Genomic DNA, 22,553 nt, shown 5'->3' with positions numbered 1-22,553 from the left:
CAGAACTTCTAACTTGTTCCTCCACCGTCACACGTCTCACTGCTCACAGATGAAGTGTTACACTATCAAACTTGCAGGCTCACAGAGTCAGTCCCTGTACTGAAAATGCCAGAAGGAAAACATATTCTGTACTCAATAAATCATACTGGCCTAGCATTGGCCAAAATAGTCACTTCATTTTTGTCATTCCCTGTCTGAAAAAAAGTATGGCTGTTTTTCTCTATTTATACATTACACCTCTTATCATCAGAACTATGATACAAAGCAATATACATCAAAGGTATAGCTAGCATCCTCAAGTTATATATATGTTTATCCAGTGACTAAATTATGGAATGGAAAGTCTACTCTGAAGCCCATGCAAAAAGCTACTAGCCAAATCAGTGAAAAGAAAGGAAAAAAAAGAAGTCTAAACCATATGTATACTTCACAAAGGTATTTGAAGTAGAACTGGGAAATATGAGCTAAATGTCTCCTAACCACCTTAATGGGTTAACTGGCTCTGTTGAGGGCAAGGGAACCTGGCAGATTTTCACCAGCTGGGAGCCTATGCCAAAGATTTCTGATTTTTTAAATTCTGGCATGAACCTGTTTTCCTTTGGTATTTGTCTATTCCTGGCATATGTCCCCCATTCCTTTTATGAACAATAAATCAAAGAAAACATTTAATTCTTGTGAAGCATCTACCTCTCAATAAATTATCCTTCTGTTCTCTTTGAGGCACTACTGCCTCCTTCACTCACTTCCCATTCCTTAGACACTTGAAAAATGCCTTAATGTATATCTAAACTTTTCTGTGAACCTCATTTCATTTTTCACCTCTGCTTTCCTCATAATATTTTTGTGAAATTCATTCTCTAATACTTCCAGATCACTCTCATACCGGTGTGTTTTATACCTTACATATGCCTGTGTCTCAACCCTTAATGACTTTTTCACATCTTTATTTACCTACATTGACCTTTTTTACTTTCTGGTGTATATATTGCTGGATAGGACATATAACCCTTGGCCACACATTAATTTATTATTGCACATTTTCCATTTCCCTTCTGTGGCCTTTGTACAAAATTCAATTACTTTATTCCATTGGATTTCAACCAAACCTTACCATATGTTTTCAAATTTCTTCCTCTGAATTTCAGCAACTTATCACCAACCATTTAGCTCTGACTTTATTATTAATGATAAAATCTGGGTTCCAAATATGTAACCAGTTACACATACTCAGATGCACACAAGTTTTCTTTCCAAAGGTCCATACTGTGCAGCAGGCTGGGAGCCCTGTCAATGGAGCTCTACACCTACTCAGACTCACACACAGTTGGAAAACTGAGGTCCTACTGAATTCTGGATTTTTGCCAAGTTTTCACTGGGCATATTCTGGAATCTGATCAACACATAGGACTTATTCATTGGTGAATAGTGTGTTTAATTGATTTCACTTCCTATTCTGTTCAAGAAAATAGTATTTTTTCTCAGTTACCTCCTTTTACATCTATGAAATACATGCACTGTCCCCTCAAACACAGATAAACATTTTATGTTTTTGGATTTCTGTTTAAGTTGTGGAGTCGAACAGTGAGCAGTCATGAGCCTGCTGGCACCATTTCTGTGTTGCTGTTGGATGGCTGTGGCCCTTGTGACTGGGCTTCCTAGTATAAGCACTTTGCAACAGCTTCTTTTAAGGGTCTTTTTCAACAAGAATGGTGCCAGTAGGACTAAACCAGACTTTCAGAATTCAAGCACAAAGAAGATTCAATAGCAGCCAAATATATTTACTATGAAAATGTAAATCATTAATCACTGAAAATTATTTGTAGCAAGGGTTTTCCAGTATTATCCAGAGCAATCAAGGAATTGACCACTTATGGCAGCACTTTTACAAACAGAATTTTCAGGCCAATTGAAAATGAATCCTTTTCAAATTCCTGGCCAAACGGAAAAATAAATACATATTGTTTCTATTTGGTCTATACATGTTTGTCTAGATATAAGTTCAAAGTGCATGAAAGACAGGCACTGCCATTTCCTGGGACAGAAAGCCCATGAGTAACATCTGCTGACTGAGAATTAATGCTGAAGCAAGGGTGTTGGCTTGGCATCTGAAGCTCCCCTTACCTGGCAGAAAACTTTCTTTTTGGGATAGATTGCATTTTTTGTGATTGCCCACAGCTGAGGAAGATCTACTAAATACAGCTAAATAATTCAGAAAATCAGCCTTAAGATGATTCAGATAGGGCCTTCAGAAGGCAAGGTACATGGGTTCAGGATTTATTTTGCATAACTTGCTGAGCTGATAGCTATTCCTGGTCACAGCAATCGTTATGCTAAGCTTTGGTAAATTTCATCTTTGCTATTTTCCCCCCCACAGTCTTAATTTCTCAGCTCTCCCAACCTGTTGCTTTATCACAAAGACTCTAAGGTCTCTGGCATATTGCTGCAGCGTCTGATACAACAGGAAGCCCTCAGCAAGCAGAACTCCACAGGGTACTTTCATGCAGAGAAGTAACACTGGATTAAATTATATGTGTAAAAGCCAGCAGAACTCTGGAAGAATTCAACAGCGGTAGGGCTTGTGCAGAGGCAGAGGAAGTTGCAACACCCATGTAAGATGTGACACTTCCAGAGGCTTTGGCAGGACTCCGCTCTGCGTATCTGCCACACAGATGCAAATGCACAGCACATGCTCCTCTGTAGAGCTGTTAGCCACTGTTGCTACAGTGCATGAAGAGGGTTATCAGGCAGAAAGGAGCGCTTCACAAAATTTATCAGCTGCAAGGAAGCACCATCTCACCGTGTGGACTCGTTCTTGTCTGCATACCTCTGTTCAGGATATTTTATGTGCTGAGAAGCAGACACGATCTGAAACACCCACCATACGCAGATCCTGAAACAGAGTTTCGTGTAAGATCTTATTTGTGCATTTCAGTGCTTGTTAATCATATTCATTCACATTCCTAGCAGGCATATGGGGAGAGTCTATACAGAAGCCAGCCAAGAGGAAGAAGCAACTAAAATAAACAGATGGGTGGACAGGGAGGAAATAATATTAAGTAGTTAAACACATAATATAGTGTCTGGAGAGAAAAATAAAAGGGCTAAGAAAAAAATATCAGGGAAGAACACTTCTCTCCTTCCTTACAACACAGGCAGAGCAAGTGATAAAGGCTTTTTAGGAAAAATGCTGTGTCTGTAAACAAATAAAGAGATTTTAAAGATTAATATAGGGACCTAGAAGCACATGTAGAGCAGATAGTCTCCATTTTGTGTTACCCTGGAATAAATAAAAATACCTATATTGTCCTTCAGTGAGGTTCTTCTAGATTTACACTAACATAATTGAAAGCAGGATCTGGCCCAGAAAGAGGATTACTGAATTTAACCAAAACATTATGATGAAGTGAAAAATCAGCAGAGGCTAAAATAGTGATGGATATAAACTCCAGCTGGTAAAATAATGAAAGACAGATTCATGAAGATGTGACTCAAATCTGATTTTTTTGCTACCAGTGAATTCACTCTCTTCATTATTCTCCAAGTATCTTATCTAAAAGTTTAGTCATGTAGTCATGGCAAAGAAACAATACCATGTAAAAACTGTCAATGTAGTAAACAATCCACCAAATGAACTATCTGAGCTACACAGGAAAGAAATTAACTATTGGTTTTTGGTATTCACTCAAGTGCAGCAAAAAAACCTCACAAGGAGACAAATTTTTTTCCTCTCTGATTCCTCTTTTGCTTCACAGAAAGAGGAATCAGAGCGGTGATCATGCCATCATTAAGTGCAGGAGGTCACTGCCAAAAGCTGAACAAGACAGATCTTTAACTCGAGGATATAAAATCTGGCTAATGAAGAACACATATGAAAAAAACCCCCATGATATATACATATTGGGAACTCCTTAATGTCTCTGAGATGACTCATAGTGATGGTGGCAAGAAAGAAGAGATGAAAGTTGGATCAATTCCACTTCCAGTTCAGCAAAATTCTCTTCCTAGCATACTAGTACAAAGCTAGCAACAACACTCATCACAGAATAATGAAGAATGTTGAAGCATTGGTAACCACAGGACAGAAGCGTAAAAAATCCAGTGTCTGGAGTGGATCCAACCTGCCTGGAATAATTTGAATTTACAGAATTTCACATTACATTTTAAATGCATGTCTTAAGTCTGTGTAGCTGTGTAGTAAAAGGAGACGTTGCCTTAGCAGAAACCAGTAAGCACTCTCTTCCTATCTGTCGGAAAGAGGGGAAAAAAACCTGAAAGGGACACGAAGAAAAACTAAAAAGAGCAAAACAAGTGCATCTTGGAAAACAGTGATAGAGTTACCATTCAGTTAGAGTCTCCTGCACAATGGCAGCTCCATGGTTGTGCCCATGAAAGCAGACTACCTTTATTTTTTTTTTTTTTTTAATGGTGACATTTGCTGCTTAGATGCAATAGGGTAAAGAACAATGATGCAGCTCTGCTCTCTACCTTTCCCAAGTGGAGAGGATATTCCAGGCTCTTAGCCAATTAGAAGGATTTAGTGAGTGCATGGTACTTCCCTTTTCATTCCTGCTGCCTTCTCTCCTGTCCCTAAAGGAGAAGAAAAATATTTTGGACCAAGCAAGTTTTAGATATGTGTAAATCCCAGCGATTCAGTGAATCAAATGTTCATCTTTTAGGATCTGGAGTAGAGAGAGGAAATATTGTAACTTAAATGAGCAGATAAAAAGTCTATTTTCCTAGATTTGCTAGGGACATTCTACCATATGTATTTTCTCTGTGAGATGCTCTCCTTCATCCCAAGAAATATGTGTATTCTATGCATTACTCAAATGTTACTATCTGGACCACACAGCTGTAGGTACTGTGAATGCAACCCTTACTGGGTTTGTTTGTTTGTTTGGGTTTTTTTTTTTTTGAGGGGGGGGAGGGGGGGTTACTATTTTATTTGTGTGTTTTGTAATTTAGGTTTTTTTGGTTTTTTTTTTGTTTTTTTTTTTTTTTTTTTTTTTTTTTTTTTTTTCTTCTTAGATGTGGAAATAAGTATAGAGGAAGGGGAGGAGCTGGGAGACAGTTATTGTGTTTCAGAGGTGCAAAAAAGTCTGAGACGAATCACATTTATGGAGATACAATGATCTTACTTTGCTCTAGTGCTTGAAGGGAGTGGAGTGGGAATTCTGTAAAAGAAAAAGAAAAGAAAGAAAGAAAGAAAAAAAAAAATGCTGCTCCGAGGCTGCTTGCCTGAGAATTACTTTGGGTTGCTGCTAGGAGCAAAAAAGTGATATCCAGAGGAGGAGAAAATGGCAGTAATAAACCACAGGTCCTTGTGAAGATGAGAAACGGAGCACAAGGAAGCACAAAGGGTGCTGCGCTCCTCAGGCTGGGCTGCGCTGGTGTCACGCTGGCTCAGTGACTTCCTAAAGCAACGAGCCGAGTTGCCGCAGAAACTTTGGAAACATGTTTCTCTCTTAGGAGACAGGTGTAGCTACAGAGTTACACTGCACCACTGTCTTTTACTATTTACAAGTTTCTGACGCCAGGGGAGAAAAGAAAAAAAAAAAAAAAAAAAGGTAAATTAATAGCGCAAGTTAGAAAATAGTTTTAAATGATGGCATGCAGGTTTTATTTTCAGTCCTCTAAGTCTCAGGATTTAAAACATTTCATTTACCATCAGTAGCTTTCACTTTTTCGCTAAGAGCTGCAACTTTTTGTTTGGGCTTTCTTTGCATTCAGATTAGTTTAACATCCCTCTATTTGTTGCCAAAAAACAACAATCAAAACAAAACAAAACAATCCACAACAACCACAAAAAACACACACACAGAGAACCTTTTGTAGACTTACAGGCTTACAGCCTGCAAATTATGGTATTTTCCACAATCTATTTAGAAGTGTACTTGGGGTTTTAAAAGTTGTACCCAGAATTTTTTGTCATCTGCATTATCCTTCAGAAGGTAAGCACAAGCTCACTAAATTCAGGGTTAGATTTAGAAATTAATATTTCTTATCATTATTTATAGTTTGTTTTCTCCATTGAAACTACACATCTGAAACTTCCCAGATCACAGTTCCCCCAGGAATGGAATAGCACACCGTGCTCCCCATTTTTGGATGAGATATTGCCATATTCTATTCAAAAGGCTCATATGAATTCATCATTTTGGAGGAAGTGACTTCTCACTCCAAAGCAAGTAGAATGGATGAGAAACTGGATTCTGGTTTCAACAAGTTTTGCTAGCAGATCTGAAGAGTTTCCTTTCTATTTTTCACAAATAATGACGTTTTCCACTACTGGGAAGACTCCCTTGCTCTGTGTTTGTGTTTAACTGCCACTTGTAGGAATTATGCAGACACATCAGTAGGAAAAATGCGGCTCTTCAGTTGTGTTCAAAAAGCATGGGGATAGCTGTTCTTTATTATTATTGGGCTAAAAAGCATTAGTGTTGACTTACAGATGGTCACCTATGCTGGAAGCTTATGAAAAAATCTTAAATTGTGGAAAGATTATTCTAAATTTAGGGAAACATCAACTCCCTAATGCTAAAGGTGGAGTCATGCTGCTAAACATATTAGTATTTCTTAATTCAAACACCTGTTCTGCCTGAAAGATACATAAAAAAGCTCTTATTTATTGCTTGCATCTCCATTTCAGATTTAATCTCACTATAAATTCATCTCATGTTAATTTATGTGCAAACAAAGACACACACATTTTAAATATCTGAAATGCTGGAAATAAACTTATTTTTAATTTTGTGCTTGTTTTCCATTTGTCAACCAGCAAATGAAAGGACTGAATAAATCATGCACTAATTGCCAGCGGTGCTAAATTTAGTGTGAGATCTGGAATCCTTTTGATCAAAACCGCTGAATATGAAATCGTCCTCAGCTCTCTAGGCAACTTTATCCGCCTTTCTATTCTCCATCTGTCAGTCACCTGGGAATTTGTGAACTATTCCATATGTCAGGCTTGTCAATCACAATGGAATGTGGGAACTATCTGCCTACTGCATAGGAATTCTTGTTAAAAATTAATCTGCATTAAACTAGATGTTCTATATTTTGAATACCTTATTGTTTAGTGTTGCTAAACATTTTTACCTATATAAGGCTAATGAGAAATTATATTTGACACGATTATTTGGATATGTTTTTGCAAGATTTTTTAATATGCACAAGGAATTTTTTTTTCTTTTTCCAGTAGTTCTGGAAGACTTGGGAAATGTTGGTTTTTTCACGTATTTTGCTAGTTATGAGTTTTCTCAATCAGTTCCTCAGGGTCTGGAATTTTATATTCTTTTTCTTGGCCCAAAGGTGATTTTTGTTTCTAAAGAGGAGCAACAAAGTTTGCTGCAGCCACCTTTGGCTGGATAATTTTAGGGAGAGAAAATATATTCTCTTGAATCTCCTTTAAGCTGTCCTCTAGAACTTGTTGAACAATTGAACCCAGAAACTTTAAATGCATAATCTATATTAACAAAAACAATATAATGACATGGACAGTTGTTTCATGAAATGATAAGTTGAGGGAGTTTCCATTTTGACTTAAAGAAATTTTACTTAAAAGTTCTGGGTTTTTTCCCCTGTATTTTCATAAAGAATTAATTAAATGTACCTTCTGTTAAAATGGGGTGAACTACAAATATTTCTAATGAATCTTCTGCTATTAGTAAATAACTTTAGATCACTTCAAGTTGAAATCACAAAATTTTAAATGCAATCAGCTCTAGTCAGCAAAAATTTCTGAAAGAAAGTTAAGAGAAAAGAACAACATTACATAGCCTTTTCAATAAATATTCCAAATATTTGGATTCATGTTTATGCTGTTGCATTACATGCAATTGGGTTTGGTGGGTGAGGAACACTGCTGAACAGCTCTTCTGGTGGCTTCTTTTCTTATTCCAGCCCTTTCCCCTCTTTGCTCTGCTTCTTGCTGATGTTTTCTTTCTATTAGTCACCCGTTTCCAGCGGTGCAAAGATTCAGGCGGGCGGGGAGCTGAAGTTCATCTGGCTTTTCTTGCATACAAGGGGCACACCCCACTGAAAGTCAGCTTGAAGCAGTGGCTCTGATAGCCTGCTCAGGACCAAGGCAGCATCCTCCTGCCTTTAGTGGCTGCTCTGCTACACTTAAAATTAAGAATGTTCATATCCAAATCACCAAAATAATCAAGTTACCACTGACAGAAATCCTAAATTTTGTACTCTATTTCCTACTTCTGTAGCAGCAACATTGCACAACACATGTCATTTTTGCTTCTAATGTCCTCATTAAAAGAAAATGTAAAGCTTATACATGTTTAAACCATGAAATATATACACATTTTTCTGTACGGCATTTAAAATCAGGAAAATATCAAAATCAAGCTTCTCCTTTATCTTCAATATATGGAAGAAATGCTTGAAGGTTATTTAAAGGACATTTACAAGCATAACTTATATAAATTTTTAAAAAGTTACTTATCATATGAAAAGGCAGATATGTAATGAAAAATTATGTTCCTGAGACTTATAATACATTCCTTGATAATTCTAACTTAGGAACAAAAAATGGTATTTCACTGCAATGAATGCTAACACAAATTGTTTCTCTTATTAACTTCTGTCTCAGTATCTTTCTCTGAGGCACATAAACATGAAATTTACATTTTATTTTAATTGTGACTGTGTTACTATGAAGTTTTCCTTTAAAAAGCTATACTGTCCCTTTACAAAGTTTTAATGATTTGTATTTCACAGCCTCTCTCAGGAACTAAACCCCAGTTTTATGCTGTCTTCTGCACAGTCTACCTCTCCCTTCCTACTCTGTAGTTTTGACTATTAAAATTTTGAATATTTGTACAAACAGTACCACCTTCTTTTAGCAGTCATCTGAACTTCTGTAATGTAGGAACTTCATAAATGCTTCTGAAAAAAATTCAGTATTTTTAAATTATGTCAGCAATTTAACTAATTTCTTCCTCTGTTAACAGCATCATATTGTAATAAAGGTGCAATAGATTAAAAAAAATTGAAAATAATAGAACAGCACACAACATATACACAACACTGTAAACACAGTGCAATTGAGGACCATGTACTACAGACTGAGCTCAAAGGAAAAGATCTGGAGGAAGAAGTTTTGGTTCTAAATCCCTCTTCCACCTTGAAAGTTACTCAATTTTTCCTAACCTTTTTTTTTCTCCCTTTTAAAGAGATTGGAACTCAAGAAAGAACTTCACCTCTAATCCCATGACTACTTACATTTTTATTACAACCTCTCAGTTAGGACTCTACTTCAATGCTTTCTGGAGAAACAGACACATGGTGTTTCTTGGATAAAAGTATTGTACTATAGTGGCTTCTCCAAAGAACCTCACTAGTCTGGAGGGAAATTATTTTTCATTCCAGAGTCCAAAAACTTTTGTATGTATCAAACTGTGGCTATCTCAAAAATTCGTCACTTCACCTATGCATTACCTTCATGGCTTATTTTTATGTTGTCTTGAAAAGAGGCTGTGTCCCCACTAAAAAGGAAAATTAGGAAATTAAAAGAAAATTAAACATGAGTATCACCAGTGCACACAGGCAAAACAGCATAATGCACTGGGAAACTCCACAATTGCCCTGTTTATAGGTATCCCAAAACTGTTGGCTGGTGTAGGTAGGCACTGCAATTCTCTGTCTCCAAGCCTCACACGTAGCTCTACATCAGTCTTCAAGACATTGATACAGCCTGGAGACAAGGCTCAAAAACAGCTCAGGCTCACGCCAGCTGGCAAGTGTATTTTTTAACATAAACATTTCTGACATAGGATTTCCTTCCCTCTTTTTTTTTTTTTTTTTCTTTTTCATTAATTTTCCAAGGGGAAGGGGAAAAAAAAACCCCAAAAAACCCCCAAAACAAAACAAAAACAAACAAAAAAACCCCACAAATACCAAAATTATTTTCAAAAGTTTGCTTTCAATTGCTAAATATTTTTAGCCCTTCAAGAAATTTTTTACACTGAGGACCGTTCTCCCAGGAACATCAGACAGCTCCCATGTGCTGAGGAAGATGATCTGCTCCTCACCTTGATGTCACCTGCTTCTTCACAGTCTGCAGGGATGACACTGTTGCTCTGTCCCAGTGAGCCTGAATCAGGAAGCAGGGTGAGGAGTCAATAGTCAAAGAAATTTACAAAACATTTAAAAATGTTTATATATTATCATATTAAAAATAAAGAGTCAAAAATAAACAGAACCATTCTGTGATGTCTTGAAATTTCAACTTGATATATGCACACATATGTATTCCATAGATACATATGTATTTATTATTATATATTGTATTTTTATTATACATATATATATGTTCATATATTAATATGTACCTATATGTATATATACACACATATACTGTCACAGCTATTTTCTTTTTCAATTGCAATGCACGTGTTAAAGAACTGCTTTCAATATTTTCCATTCAGATACTCCAAATGGATAAGAAGATAAACGTGTAGAAAAAATTGAACAACCTAGAGTTGGTCAAAGGCCGTTGTTCCTTTTAAAGTTAGTGTGGTCCTGAGACCATGCCAAAAAATTGTAGGAAAGTAACATGAGCTGCAGGGGGAATTAAAGAGAGATCAAAGTTTCAGCAATCTCCTGCTTTAGAGTGCTGCCCTAAAGAGCTAAACCTAGCATAGTTTTGTCTTGACTCCTAATTGTAAGACTGTGAGTTTGGTGAGGAAAGACTTAATGCTGAAAAAGAAATAATGTTTACTGTTTTGGGAGATACCATGAGTTCTAAAGACTCTATATAGGAAAGATAGCAAGAAAAAAGGGAACCTTAAAGGTGCTATGTCTGATTTCAGCAGAGTTTTTCTTCCTGTTCCTTACAGCAGAAAATTTTCTGTAATGGCTGTATTTCCGTGTCTGCATGCTTTGGGTGTAGCAAATTATCCATGAAACTGCTGATTTACTATGAATTAAGAGAAAAGCAGATCTATGACAGTACAGCTGTTAATATATTTCCCTTTTATTGTGATCAGCCAAGACAAATAATGTTTCAAAAAAAGAGGAAATTATCTATCTATACAAAATGAGAGATGTCCTTAATAGAAAGATAACCCATCTTCCAAAGTTTATTTTCAAGAATATAATGTCCTTTATATGAATTTTTTTCCTACACTCATTTAAAAAAAAAAAAAAAAAAAATCTTTCTGTGCTGCAAAAAACCACTTCAATCTATATTGAAGCCACAGAGGTTATTCAGCCATTTTATCAGGATATTGGGATGCTAAAGGAAGCAACAGTCAACTAATGAAGTGTTGCATTTTCTTTTTTCCTCAATTTTTATTCTTTCTTTATTTTCTTGCCCTTGCTTACTAGAAAATAATAATAATAATAATAATAATAATAATAATCACCTCAATATAAGTTATTGGAGATATCTTTTCCTGTTTTGTAATCCCACTATGTACTGTAACTTTGAGAAATTCATCATTTTACAAGTGGCCATCACATTTTTTATTTGTAGGTGAGACATGGACATGCACAAACACATCATACATTCAACATTAAAAGCTAACCATTGTCAAACAATTCAGTGCTGACCAGGAAAATATAAATTCTGAGTATAAGGGAAAGTCATGCTTAGTCTTGTTTTGGGTTTGGTGACCCGTGTATTCCAAAATATACCAGTAATAAATGTTTAAGCAGCCTTTTATTTCCATTCTCTTTGCTGCCTAAGGATGACTTAAGCCTTGTGCTCTTGCCTAGCATAAATCTCTTCCTGCTTCTTTCCCTGATTTCCAGCAATGAGTAAATATCACTTCAGCTTTTGGCTGATCACAACTGATTGGCATCCAGGACCAAAGGGTCTCTCCCAGAGATGACATGAAGATACACTTCAATATGAAAGCTCAGCAGTCATACTGAGCTTTCTTACTATCAGCCATCTTCAAATAAAAATTATTAGATGCATAACCTGATTGTTTCACTGCTCTTGCCTTCCACTTGAGACTGCAGCTTGTGCCCTCACTGGTGTGGAGATTTTTGGATGACAGCTACTCATCAACCCTCAGCCCAGTTCCAGAGACAGTCCTTGCTCTCCATTTGAAGTAGTAGGCTTAAGAAAAAGATCTGAGTAACTCTTGCCTTCTCCAGTCATAAAGAGTGGATGGACTCTGGCTCATATTACATCATTTGCAAGACTTTGCAGCTCCTCCTCTGCAAATCAACTGAAAAAGGGGCTTCACTGTCAGGGAAATATCCAGGTTCGAATCTGATTTCTAGCTGGTCTTCTGTTTTTATCTATTTATTTATCTGTTTTGGGGGCAGGTTATCTTGTGTTGTTTTGATTGCGCCTCTTTTTTTTTTTTTTTTTTTTTTTTTTTTTTGAACAGTGGAAGAACACTAAAGCAATACTTTGAAAAATGTTACAAGGCATAAATAGCACTGCTGAGAGCAGAACACAGGCTTTGTTGTGTTATCACACAGCAGATCCAACAATATACTACAGATCCATATTGTCAACTGAAATGGGAAAGGAAAACAGTTCAACAAGAATGCTTCTTAGGAAAACTACCCAATTTAGTCATGTGTGTCTCAAGGCCAAAGCATCTTATCTTTGCACAAATCATTCTTCTGTAGTGAGTAACAGCAATATTTCAAGTGGTTTTCTGTTGTGTGTCATAACAGGCTTTCTATTGATGTTGCTAAAAAAAAGAAAAAAAAAAGAAAGAAAAAAAAAAAAAAAAAAAAGCCTGTACCAAGATTTTAAACTAGAAAGTGGTATACAGTTTTCATTCTAGAAGAAAAAAAAAGTTGTATAACAGATCTTTTAGCAGTATTAAGCTCACAGAATCTGAACAAATACATGTCTTCCCTATTTGCAATAATGTTTTTTATTTTTTTATTATAAATTGTGAGGTTTAACCTTTTACTGCTAGTCTGGGGGATTTTTTTGACTTGTGAGATTAATTTTATCAGTCTGAGAGCAAATCTTCCCACATCAACAAAAGAAAAGTATTCAGCCAATAGTGATCACTTTTTATGGTACAATCAGTACTCAGTTACTCTAGTCAATGCACAGATATTGGCTCAAGTATACAAGGCCAATTAAAATAGGAACACTGGCAAGAAAACATAATGGTACTTCCTTCAATTTATTAGTTACGGTAAATGGCTTACAACAAACCAAAAAGCCAGCAACATTCTGAGATAGATGCATTGCTTCTGTACTGTGGATAATTAAGTGTTTTTGTGGGAATTTGTTCATAGGACTGATATACAATTAGACAAATTTGTTCACATATCATGTTTCATTGAAGTCTGTATGAGTCTTCTATGCTTGGCAATGGGTCCTGATCCTAGATGCTTTTATGCCTGATTAATTGTCAATATTAGGCAGGAGTTTGCTCATTAGCTCCTAGCAGGGCACATCTCAAATTGCAGTAAGCTCCATTTAGAGATGATATGCTAACTGTTAATAAACTGCATGGATTGTGTGTGTGTGTGAATCTCAGCTGACTATATGCATATACATATACACATACTCATATATTATGCATGTATACACACGCACAAACATGTACATACATATATGTGTGTACAGATCTATATATACACACATATACAAAAGTTAGCTCCATGGAAGAAAGGAATAAATACCAATTATTCCCCTGTATACAAGTTGTGGCTGCAAGTGCTGCTAACTTATTCAGGGATCCCTAGTGAATAAAAACATCGCAACATAAATTTACTGTGTATTATTCATGCTACATTTTAAGTTTTCAATCTGTCATGTCAACTGCTTTAAATCATATCTAAACCAATGTGCTAAACAGACATCACTTTTAAACAAAAGGAAGTAAATTAAAGAACATCTTGCTGTACAACAGACATTTGTTTTGTACATTCATTTTCCAAGGGCTTCGTTTCTTGATCAAGAGACATAGAAGGTTGACAGAGAAGTAACTGATAATGCAAACTACTTTTTTCCCAGATCAATTTTACCTCCTAACTAGAAATACTGCTGTGCTCAATAATTCACCCTCAATGATAAAATCTGACTGCTCCCAGATCATAAAGCACTTATCATGTCTATAAATAAATATGCTTTGTTAACATAATTTTTTCTGCTCCTAATTTTTAAAACCTTTTCATCAGCTGAAGATGAAGTTTCTATGGCATTATTAGTAGAAGTCTTTGTCCGTGAACCTCATGGGAACCAACAGGAAGTCACAAAAAGGAATCAGCAAACTTCCCATTGTAAAAGATTATGTGCGCTGAGCATGAGCACCAAAGGGAAAAAAAAAAACAAACTGGAAAAGTAAAAACAAACAAATAAATAAACACAACAACCCTCCCCCCCAAAACACCAGAAGAAACATGGTCTATTTCAGCCTGGGGTGTGAAGGAACAAAGGTGTGGAAGTAGTAGTAAGGGCTAGTATTTATGTATAAAACCATAAACAAAAGTAGTGATCTAGCTGTTTTTGTTCTTCAATGAGACAATGCTGCCTCCACATTCTCTGATGCTGTAACTACATTTCAGAGATGACAATGAGATACTTTCATCAGGAGATCTTCTGTCTTCACAGTACCAACTGCGAGTTGTTACTCACAGTGCTCAAACGTGAGAAAGGGTTGTTTGTGTGTTTTTTCATGCAATCCCACTAAGAACCAAAGATTGCCAAATTGAATAACTACAATACTTAAACCTTGGGTTAACAAAAAAAAAAAAAAAAAAAAAAAGCTTATAGAAATATGAATATATTTATCTATGCAGATCTTTGTTGGGAAATATATGAAAAGTCAGAAACAAATGTAAAGAAATGGCCTTTCAGAATACCCAACCAAATTTTGCTTCGATTCATTTTTACAATATTTGTCAGATATATTATTCCAGTATCAACAAAATAGGGCATTGACTGACATTTCAGTAGCTTCAGTTAAAAACCCCAAACTATCCTGATAATAACATGAAGAGTTAGTTGAATGTTTAAAGGTCTGTAATCAGTCCTCACATGCTAACACAAGATCACACATGTTTAGAGCATGGTTCTATCAAACAGGGGCCATGAATATGTTACTCAGACATCTCCTAAAGGAAGCAACCGCAGCAGAACAGACTCCCAGGCAGAGCTCACCAAACTTGGGAATAAATAAGTGTCGCGGTGACCTGGTTATCTCTGAAACCAAAGCAGTTAAAATGGCACTTTGAGGACTGTTAGGTTTGAAGTAAAACTAATGCCAATGAATTTCTTAATTAAAACCAGCTATTTCTTTGCTTCAGACTTTAAATTCTGCAACTCCTATACCACTGAAGGAACATATTATGTGTAGTGTAAAAACATGTTTTGATTTTACAGAGAAAATATTTTTTCATCGTTTTCAAAGAATACAAGGCAGCATTTTGGTGACAGAGGAAAAGTGTCTGGATTGGAAACTCACAAGTCCTTAGTGACCTTCCTGCCATGGTCCTCCCATCCTTTCACACTAAAAACAGATAAATCAAGGCACAATTTTGGCACAAAGAGGGATTAAGTCACATCTGTTAAGGAGCAAGCTAGAGAGTGTTGAACATTTCATAAATTAAAATCTTTACACACTATGAAGAAGCTGGAATCTAAGAGATTACTAAAACCTCATTTGAGATTTAATCTAAGGATTAATCTAAAACTGTGACTAATGCACTTTGGAGGCTTAATGTTCCACCAGTTATGTTGAAGCATATGCTAAAATTTACATGATCAAGAATACGTTTAAATACTGCACTAATAGGAGATGGTCACTGCTGAGAAAACGTGTAGAGGGAATGAACTATGAGGAAAATCTTCCTTCTTCAGCAGAATTAATTGTGGAAAAAATTAAGTGTTTTCCTTCATAATATCAAAAAGGAGTTCCATGTTCAACCACAGCCTGAAGACTAAGCTTGGAAAGCATGGATACCTCTTTACACATGTTAGTCACATGAGGTTTCTGCATTTTTGATGACTAAAATAACATGAAACTTTACAACACAAAACCTTACAGCATCTCAAATATACAGGTTCAGAGGAGGAAGCTTACAGCACACTCTTTGAAAGACATTATATTTTCAAGGAAGTGTTGAATGCCTTTAAAATCATGCAAATTTAACCAGTTTCAAGTGAGGTACTAGACTCTCTCTCTTTCTTTAACAGACTTCTATCTGAACTTTTCTGTTCCTGAACTTTTCTGTTCCTGAACTTTTCATAAACCTTATTTTGAGATCTTGCTGTCATTAAAACATTTTTTTTCCAAGAGTGTCACAGTGAGGTTAATGTATATTAATCTCTTTTAAAGGTAGAAGAGTATATTTTAATTGCTTCCTAGCTCACTCAAAATGCTGCTGATTTACTGGTGTATATAGAACAATGGAATTGACCAACTGAAACAAAATAGCAGGTAGCCTTCATCCATTACAAAATAACTTGTAACTTTTAAAATTTGCTCAGCAGAGCAACAGAGAAAATAGCTTTGTCTGTGTCCATATGGAGAAGCCTTCTGCTTTCTAATACCTGACACACTTTCACACTCCAGGGTTCACTATAAAGCAGAATATGTTTCTGCATTAAAGGAACAATCTCCAGCAATCCACAAAGTAAATTATTCATTTATCATACTTAGCCCTGTTTCAGAAAAAAAGCTTTTCTGATGACATACCTGCACTCCGATTCCTAGTTCTAGGGGTGTAAAGCTGGATCGTCTGTCATGATTGTCATCATTACTGTCATGACATGATGGTCATTACAACATGAGAAGAAAGGAATATTCTTACAAATTCCTTAGGCAAAGAATAAAGTCTTGAGCAATAGAAAGACAAAACATTAACCCTAAACCTGAGGCTGTTTCAAAAAGCCTTTGGAGAAAAGAAGGATAAGTTCAAAAGGAGGATGAGTTCTCTTTACCTTGGCTGGTGGTAAAATAAGCCTAAGCCCAACTCTTTGCATGATCAGCACTGAAGGAGACTTAAAAAAATAGAAGTGGCAAGGGTCAAGACTAGCTGTGTCTTTCATCTTCATCCCTGATCTTCTCCATTGATTTGCCAACTTGAAATACCTACTGCAGGATAATGACCGGTCCCCTAGAGGCATAATATTTTTAATATGTGAAGGTGGCTACTCCTCATCTTCCTCTTAAAAAAAAAAAATAAAAGCCAAAAGTTCTTGAATCAGATGACTTGTTGACAGCAAACATGGTATTTGAATTATGAAGACATCAGAGAAACACATCAGTGAGCTTTGCCTTAAGAAATGTGGAAGATAAATATGTAACTATAGAGCACTGGAGTGTAGAGGCACTGTGCTTTCCAGCAGAGTGAAGCATTAGGTATTGGAGGCTGGATGAAACAAGCTGATGTTTGGTGCTAAACATCGGCAGCTGTCCACTAACTGTAAGGCAAGCTCCAATACAACCAGCTGCACATACTCAGCCATCATGAAAGATTCAGAACAGGAAAACTTTCACATTAAAAATACATCTAAATGGAACCTGGGGAGAGACAAAGAAACAAAAACCCAAAGGAAAATGAGAAAAATGGAAGTAAGCATGAGCTTGTATCTCAGCCCATGTAGACAACCTTTTCTGATGTGGTTCAGAACTAAGAGGAGAGGTGAGTGTCCCCCCTGATAGGAATGTTTGCTGGCCACATAAAAGACTGAAGGGTCCTGATGCAAGACCACTGTTGATTAATGCCTCTTCCTGAAGAAGCATATTTGTTTCTGTTGAATATCCCCAGTGAATTTTGTTTCCAGAATGCCAAAGTACAGGGAAAAAAAAAACCAAAAAAAACCAGATCATCTCCATGCCTACTAAAATTCAAGTGACCTCTCTTGAGTACTTTAATACTAGTCTTTTCTGTCTGCCTAAGTCAATAAGAAGGATTATCTGCTACTAACAAGAGTCCATGAAGAGACATAACCTTTTTCCCCAAATGACAAGAAACTGGAAAAAAAGAAGAAAAACAGTGAAAGTCTTATAGTTAAATCTGTGATTGAGCTTATCCAAATGCTCAGACAGTTATGACAGTTCATGCTCAGGACTTTCAGATACTGTTTCATGTCAATAGGGATTCACTCACAATCATGTTACAAAAAACTTGTTTGAAAATTGGAGATGGCTGACATGGCTGGCATTTTTTTTTTTTTTTTTAAATTTTATTTTTTATTTTTCCAGTCAGGCATCATTCTCTTAGCTTCAAAATCAATCATTAGCAGTGAGCAAACCCAATATTTTTCTAAAATAAAAAAAAAAAAAACCCCAAAAAAACAACACACCACGCACCAACCAAATGTAACAATGACTGAAAAAGCTCAGCCAGGAACTAATTCAAAAATTTAAATTATTATTGCCAAAAAGTAAAAAAAAAAGTGAAAAATCAGGCTCCTACTGTAACTGGATATTGAATCTAAAATCACAATAACAGTTTTCTTCTAAGAAGGGAGGAAACAGACAAAAACATAATGGGGGGGGGGTGGGCAGGAGAAGCTTTCAGAGGGGCTTAAAGAAAATGTCACCTACATTTTTGTAAGTGCAGTTGATAACATTTTCATGATTTATTAATTTTCACATGGCAATGGCAGCTCTTTCAAAGGCAGGCTGCACAATCAAAACATTCACAGCACTTTTTGGCTCCAGAGGTTTCCAAAACTCACTGACTTTGTTCTCAAGCAGTTTTTGTCTTTCCTCCTCTCAGGTCAAAGATACAAGTGAGCAGGACAAGTCTACAGTGTTTCTTTGTGGGGCACTATGTCTGGAATGCCTCTCTTTCTGAGAGGAAGGTTAATGAATGAGAAAAAAGAAAGAAGGAACTAATTTATAGTGATAACAGAAAAAGGAGCATAATTTCAAATTCAAACCTCATCTAAAATGCTTAGGCATTTTAAGTTCTTTTGTATTTTATCAGTATTATCAGCTTTACTTTTGCACTCTTAAACTATTTTCAAGCTAAAATGGAAGATAAAATTGTGAGATAAATGCTAAAATGAAAAGAACAGAGACCTAGAAATCTCTTAAGAAAGTCAATTGTTAGGAACTTTTCTTGTGTACTGACAAGTAAACTGTTCTCAATAAGTTCGCCAAAATACCCATAGGCTTTAATTCATGTAAACAGAACTTTCTCCAGTTTAAATTGAAAAGTACACAGGCATACTCAGGCAGATTTCATCCTTCTTTCCACATCCTTCTTTCCCCAGCACAGTGAGTGGGGGCCCAATGTGTCTTTTAGTGGTGAAACCACAATTCCAAATGCCAGTAAAGACACTGAAGCCTAGCAGAATTTGTCATTGTAGAAATTTTGACTGGTCCTTATGAAATCCAAGGATGTTATGCACACCTCCTTTGACCTCACCTCAGTTTCTTCAGTTTGGCCCTCATTGGAGCAAAAGAAAAGACTTTCCTCATCTCTTTTCTCTCTCCAGTTATTTATGCCTCATTGTCTACTTTGACAAAACAGTACTTCCCAAAGAAGAATTCTCCTTTGCATTTCTTTCTCTACTTCAGTTGCACAGAATATAAAATTTTCTGAAGAAAATGATCTAGTAGAATGGTCTCAACATATCTGCATAGGCAGAGAAAACTCATTTCTAAAAGCAAAGCTTGCTCTTTCTTTCTCCTTGGATGTTGAATGTTCTTTGTTTTATTTTGAAATTATGAATCAGGAGAGAAGCAATCCAAATAAGCTATGGAAGTCACTCCACAAAAAAGAGAGGAATAAACTAATGTACATTACCTCAAAACTACCCCACTGTTTTAATCTTATATATGTAGAGGTATGAACAGTATCTACTTATCTTAAGAATTTCCTGATGCAAAATGAATATAGCAAAATCTCAAATACATGTAGCAATGAGAAAAATCTGGGATGTAAATTCCAGTGGCTGATTTATATTCAATAGATTCCTTTACCATTTGCTTCTCAGATTTCATTTATCCTCCTTTCTGCAACTTTTACCACCTGGAGCTTTCTTTCACTTCTTTATAAATAGAGTCACTTGAGGTAAACCAGGCAGTTATCAAACACTCCTACCCAGGAGCTAGTGCTGTGCAGTATTTCCTTGGGAAGACCACTGAGAGGACATCCTGATGAGGGCACAGGTGGTTGTTTCCCTGTGGCTTTTCCCCCGTGCAGCCCAGATATGATGGGAATTTCATGGAGGCTGCTACCCCAGCTGCAGATGTTGGAGCTGAACAAGCATTTACAAGTGACACACTCAATCACTTAGTCAAGCTGACTAATAGAGAGTCAGACAATAATCTGACCTTTGAGTAGCTATTAAAACAAGGAGGTCAAAACCATCCATTTCCAGAAACAATGGTAGTAGTATACAAAAGGTGTTCAGCTGGACTCTACAGTGCACTGTACCTTTAAGTTCTTCCATCATACAGACCACATTGTTACCACTGGCAGAATCTCCTCTCAGTCCCACCTTCACAGAATCCCACAACCAGACTAGTATTTTTCATGAAGAATACTATTTATTGAAGATAGTTAATAAACTTATTTTATGAACTAATTTTCCTTTTCCTAGGAGAGGCAAGCCTAAGTTACAAACCCAATATGATATTTTGCACAGGAAAGCATAGGTGCTCCAGAAAGAGAAGAGCTCCGTCGATGGGCCACAGACTACTGGGGTGAGATGTATCTGGGGATCTTGTGAGAGGACAGACAACCAGTCAGTGATAGTTCCTCTCCTCCAACCTCACCTAACACAGATGAGTAATAGCCAGCTATAACTGGAGCCATGGGGACGGTATAAAGCAGCTGCTTGGAGACTGAAACAATGTGGTGGCTTTGTTGAATGCTGGAGATCCTGCTCAGCTCTGCACTCCAGCAGGGTTTCAGGGAGAACTCTAACTCCAAAGACCACAGAACTGGCTTTTCAAAGTCATGATTCATGCACAGTAACTAGGAAAAGTAGGACACATGCTCCTATTCTAAAGTACTTCAGTGCCAAGGCACAGTGATCTCTGACCTTTCTCAATTTGTAAATTAACTGTTGGTTTTTATTTTCCTTGATGTTCCATTGGATCTGAAGAATAAGAATTTAATGGCAGTTGCAAGCAGATGTAGATAATGAAACTCTGTGACAGGGCTACTATTTTCAGAACTGTCCTCCGAAAACATTTTTTTAATTTCAAACACATATTTAAATATATATATACGCACATGCACAGACAGAGAAAGCAAGCTATCCAAACTTTAATGAAATTTGACTATTTCTCTTCAGGCTAGAGAAGAAAAATATTTTTTTTCCCCTTTGTGTTTAGATATTCATCTGAGCCTCAGAGAGAGAGAGAGAGGATAATCCAGATTTTCATAGTTTGTGGTCACAACTTCCTTAGAAACATTCAATCAGCCCAATAAAGCAATTGAACTTTCTGAGCCTGTTTTTAACTTATTAAGATCAGGAATACAGGCTTTTTTAAAAGAAAGTCCTTTTTCCTCTGTGAAGTGAGCTTCCCTGGTTGTCTTTTAATGTCATATGATTAGGTGGAAAGGTGCACTACAGGGATAACACATTATATGACAGAGGAGAGGGTGACCTTAAGCTGCCTTATTTTCTCCATAGCAAATAAACATAATTATTATATGAAAATGATCTTAGGACACTTTCAGTGATTGATCAGTGCTCCTCTTTAGGATTTCAATGCAGTCAGCTCAGATCATAAAAATAGTGTTTTATTTTTAAATCTACATTATTTTCCAGCTTCATTCTTATCTGCCACTGCTTAAACATGTTATTTAGAGAGCTAAAGAATGATATCTCACCATATAGGTACTTCTCTGTGTGTTTTGTTTTCCTGTCATAGATTATTTTATTGTGTAACTCACCTGTTTCCTGGAGAACTTTGCTACAGTTCACACAGAGCTAACCATATATTTCTGCAAAAAAAGAATTGTGATCCTTTCAGACTAATGGATAAGTATTAATTTCATGCTCCTTTCTAGAATTTAATAACATTGCTCTTGCATATAATTTTTAATTTAGAATTTATCTTATGCATATATATAAAAATATTTTGTGAGCTTAAGACCAATTTCTATCCTTATCCGTAAAAATGAAAAAAATATTAAAGAACGCAAAATAGTTCTTATTCACAGAGAATTTCTGAAATAAGCTCCAGCTTTGTGTATTGACTCTAAGTCACGAACAATAGTAAGAGTAAGATAATTCAGCCTTTACAACCAGTACAGAAAGCTGAATCTGTCTCATTTTCAGCATTAGGCAATACGTGAAACCCACCTGGGAATCCTGGGAAAGCCCATTCAACACTCATTTTCAGCTTTGTTTTGTTTTTCTCCTCCCACTTCCCAGCCTACATGAACACTGAAGGACATACAATCCGTCTTGTTTTCCCACCTGTACCGAAGTACATTGGGGCAAAAACCCTGCTAGAAGAACTAGGTTATAAATGGTCTCTTAACCCATTACAGCTGCACCAGACATATAAATTGGCTGCATGTGTTGTGTTCTTTCACTTTAAATACACTCCACCTTTAGAGGTTATTCTTTAAGCTATCTTCTGTTGCCATAGGCACACTAGGTTGAACAGATCCAGTTAAACACAAAC

The 22,553-nt window shown here is 36.3% G+C and overlaps 1 long non-coding RNA gene across 1 annotated transcript; it reads right to left on the bottom strand.

Annotated features, from left to right (window-relative positions):
- Nucleotides 1-8,589: 8,589 nt before the first annotated feature.
- Nucleotides 8,590-22,353, bottom strand: LOC120749428 (uncharacterized). Its single transcript, XR_005699654.1, has 5 exons — nt 22,226-22,353; nt 21,814-21,864; nt 10,047-10,108; nt 9,454-9,500; nt 8,590-8,901 (listed from the first exon to the last, which is right to left on the bottom strand). It is a non-coding gene; the product is annotated as an uncharacterized LOC120749428 (long non-coding RNA).
- Nucleotides 22,354-22,553: the final 200 nt, after the last annotated feature.

This window comes from Hirundo rustica, chromosome 2 (genome assembly GCF_015227805.2).
Source record: "Hirundo rustica isolate bHirRus1 chromosome 2, bHirRus1.pri.v3, whole genome shotgun sequence".
Lineage (NCBI taxonomy): Eukaryota > Metazoa > Chordata > Aves > Passeriformes > Hirundinidae > Hirundo > Hirundo rustica.
The sequence above is the reverse complement of the archived record's forward strand: the minus strand, read 5'-3'. Positions and strand labels throughout refer to the sequence as shown.